Source organism: Oncorhynchus keta, chromosome 8, assembly GCF_023373465.1.
Source record: "Oncorhynchus keta strain PuntledgeMale-10-30-2019 chromosome 8, Oket_V2, whole genome shotgun sequence".
Classification (NCBI taxonomy): Eukaryota; Metazoa; Chordata; class Actinopteri; order Salmoniformes; family Salmonidae; genus Oncorhynchus; species Oncorhynchus keta.
In genome coordinates this window covers 47581541-47585897 of record NC_068428.1, presented here as the reverse complement: position 1 = coordinate 47585897, position 4357 = coordinate 47581541, and the positions used below count along the sequence as shown (strand labels likewise).

Here is a 4357-nt window from a genome sequence, read left to right as displayed (position 1 = left end):
ATAATGTCTGACCTGGACCCGCAGCTGTCCAACTATGTGTTTTACGTTTTATTATGTTTTAAACTAAAGGCGCTGTGAATTATGGGCCTGCTCTGACATATATGATAGTTGGCTTCTAAATGAGTTGGAAAAGTGGGTTTGGTGTCAATTGGTATCAGTTTGGTGTCAAAATGACATCTAATTGACTGATGGACACTGACTTGCTAGTTGACTTTTGTACATTAGCAATATGTTTAAACGGAGAGGGACCATCACCAAAAGTGACATTCTGAAATCAACCCTAACGAGCCATGGAGATGAACCAGAATCACTGCCCAGCTATCCCGAGTTCATCGGGCCAGTCAATTTCACATTCCTGCAGGATTTTATAGCATGACAAATTCGTGATGGTACCTGCCCATTGAACCATATTGCAAATGCACAGTGACTTTGCAAAAGTGAGAAAACATAAACAAATGGACATGATGAAATCAACACAACAGGTGATGGAAATGTACAACTATCACTGCTCGGCCATCCTGTGTCCATCAGACCAGTCAATTTTGCATTTTTGAGCATGTCAAATTTCATATGGTAAATGCACATTGAAACATATTGCAAATGCGCGCGCACTTGCAATATGATTCTATAGTGTAAAAACATCACCTAATGGACATGATGAAATCAACACAACGAGTGATGGAAATGTACAACTATCACTGCTCGGCCATCCTGTGTCCATCAGACCAGTCAATTTTGCATTTTTGAGCATGTCAAATTTCATATGGTAAATGCACATTGAAACATATTGCAAATGCGCGCGCACTTGCAATATGATTTTATAGTGTAAAAACATCACCTAATGGACATGATGAAATCAACACAACGAGTGATGGAAATGTACAACTATCACTGCTCGGCCATCCTGTGTCCATCAGACCAGTCAATTTTGCATTTTTGAGCATGTCAAATTTCATATGGTAAATGCACATTGAAACATATTGCAAATGCGCGCGCACTTGCAATATGATTCTATAGTGTAAAAACATCACCTAATGGACATGATGAAATCAACACAACGAGTGATGGAAATGTACAACTATCACTGCTCGGCCATCCTGTGTCCATCATACCAGTCAATTTTGCATTTTTGAGCATGTCAAATTTCATATGGTAAATGCACATTGAAACATATTGCAAATGCGCGCACTTGCAATATGATTCTATAGTGTAAAAACATCACCTAATGGACATGATGAAATCAACACAACGAGTGATGGAAATGTACAACTATCACTGCCCGGCCATCCTGTGTTCCCATAGCGAGCATTAATATCAGAATGACCGTAAATGCATTTACAACCATATTTTAATTTTTGGGTTACCAGTTGCACAACAATGCACGTGCATTTGCAATATGATTCTATAGTGAAAAACATCACCTAATGGACATGATGAAATCAACACAACAAGTGATGGAAATGTACAACTATCACTGCTCGCCATCCTGTGTTCATCAGACCAGTCAATTTCACATTCCTGCAGGATTTTTATAGCATGACAAATTCGTGATGGTACCTGCCCATTGAACCATATTGCAAATGCACAGTGACTTTGCAAAAAGTGAGAAAACATAAACAAATGGACATGATGAAATCAACACAACAGGTGATGGAAATGTACAACTATCACTGCTCAGCCATCCTGTGTTCATCAGACCAGTCAATTTTGCATTTTTGAGCATGTCAAATTTCATATGGTAAATGCATTGAAACATATTGCAAATGCGCGCGCACTTGCAATATGATTCTATAGTGAAAAACATCACCTAATGGACATGATGAAATCAACACAACGAGTGATGGAAATGTACAACTATCACTGCTCGTCATCCTGTGTCCATCAGACCAGTCAATTTTGCATTTTTGAGCATTTCAAATTTCATATGGTAAATGCACATTGAAACATATTGCAAATGCGCGCACTTGCAATATGATTCTATAGTGTAAAAACATCACCTAATGGACATGATGAAATCAACACAACGAGTGATGGAAATGTACAACTATCACTGCCCGGCCATCCTGTGTTCCCATAGCGAGCATTAATATCAGAATGACCGGTAAATGCATTTACAACCATATTTTAATTTTTGGGTTACCAGTTGCACAACAATGCACGTGCATTTGCAATATGATTCTATAGTGAAAAACATCACCTAATGGACATGATGAAATCAACACAACAAGTGATGGAAATGTACAACTATCACTGCTCGGCCATCCTGTGTTCATCAGACCAGTCAATTTCACATTCCTGCAGGATTTTTATAGCATGACAAATTCGTGATGGTACCTGCCCATTGAACCATATTGCAAATGCACAGTGACTTTGCAAAAGTGAGAAAACATAAACAAATGGACATGATGAAATCAACACAACAGGTGATGGAAATGTACAACTATCACTGCTCAGCCATCCTGTGTCCATCAGACCAGTCAATTTTGCATTTTTGAGCATGTCAAATTTCATATGGTAAATGCACATTGAAACATATTGCAAAATGCGCGCACTGCAATATGATTCTATAGTGTAAAAACATCACCTAATGGACATGATGAAATCAACACAACGAGTGATGGAAATGTACAACTATCACTGCTCGGCCATCCTGTGTCCATCAGACCAGTCAATTTTGCATTTTTGAGCATGTCAAATTTCATATGGTAAATGCACATTGAAACATATTGCAAATGCGCGCGCACTCTGCAATATGATTTTATAGTGTAAAAACATCACCTAATGGACATGATGAAATCAACACAACGAGTGATGGAAATGTACAACTATCATCGGCCATCCTGTGTCCATCAGACCAGTCAATTTTGCATTTTTGAGCATGTCAAATTTTCATATGGTAAATGCACATTGAAACATATTGCAAATGCGCGCGCACTTGCAATATGATTCTATAGTGTAAAAACATCACCTAATGGACATGATGAAATCAACACAACGAGTGATGGAAATGTACAACTATCACTGCTCGGCCATCCTGTGTCCATCATACCAGTCAATTTTGCATTTTTGAGCATGTCAAATTTCATATGGTAAATGCACATTGAAACATATTGCAAAATGCGCGCGCACTCTGCAATATGATTCTATAGTGTAAAAACATCACCTAATGGACATGATGAAATCAACACAACGAGTGATGGAAATGTACAACTATCACTGCCCGGCCATCCTGTGTTACAAGCGAGCATTAATATCAGAATTAAATGCATTTACAACCATATTTTAATTTTTGGGTTACCAGTTGCACAACAATGCACGTGCATTTGCAATATGATTCTATAGTGAAAAACATCACCTAATGGACATGATGAAATCAACACAACAAGTGATGGAAATGTACAACTATCACTGCTCGGCCATCCTGTGTTCATCAGACCAGTCAATTTCACATTCCTGCAGGATTTTTATAGCATGACAAATTCGTGATGGTACCTGCCCATTGAACCATATTGCAAATGCACAGTGACTTTGCAAAAGTGAGAAAACATAAACAAATGGACATGATGAAATCAACACAACAGGTGATGGAAATGTACAACTATCACTGCTCAGCCATCCTGTGTTCATCAGACCAGTCAATTTTGCATTTTTGAGCATGTCAAATTTCATATGGTAAATGCACATTTGAAACATATTGCAAAATGCGCGCACTTGCAATATGATTCTATAGTGAAAAACATCACCTAATGGACATGATGAAATCAACACAACGAGTGATGGAAATGTACAACTATCACTGCTCGGCCATCCTGTGTCCATCAGACCAGTCAATTTTGCATTTTTGAGCATTTCAAATTTCATATGGTAAATGCACATTGAAACATATTGCAAATGGCGCGCACTTGCAATATGATTCTATAGTGTAAAACATCACCTAATGGACATGATGAAATCAACACAACGAGTGATGGAAATGTACAACTATCACTGCCCGGCCATCCTGTGTTCCCATAGCGAGCATTAATATCAGAATGACCGTAAATGCATTTACAACCATATTTTAATTTTTGGGTTACCAGTTGCACAACAATGCACGTGCATTTGCAATATGATTCTATAGTGAAAAACATCACCTAATGGACATGATGAAATCAACACAACAAGTGATGGAAATGTACAACTATCACTGCTCGGCCATCCTGTGTTCATCAGACCAGTCAATTTCACATTCCTGCAGGATTTTATAGCATGACAAATTCGTGATGGTACCTGCCCATTGAACCATATTGCAAATGCACAGTGACTTTGCAAAAGTGAGAAAACATAAACAAATGGACATGATGAAATCAACACAACA

At 38.2% G+C, this 4357-nt stretch overlaps 1 long non-coding RNA gene across 1 annotated transcript in view; it reads right to left on the bottom strand.

Annotated features, from left to right (window-relative positions):
• LOC127931526 (uncharacterized) overlaps positions 1-3071 on the bottom strand; it is a 7583-nt gene extending 4512 nt beyond the window's left edge. The window contains exon 1 of the long non-coding RNA XR_008141591.1: positions 2969-3071. This is a non-coding gene — a long non-coding RNA (uncharacterized LOC127931526). The remainder of the gene's footprint in view (positions 1-2968) is intronic.
• Between the last annotated feature and the right edge of the window lie 1286 nt (positions 3072-4357).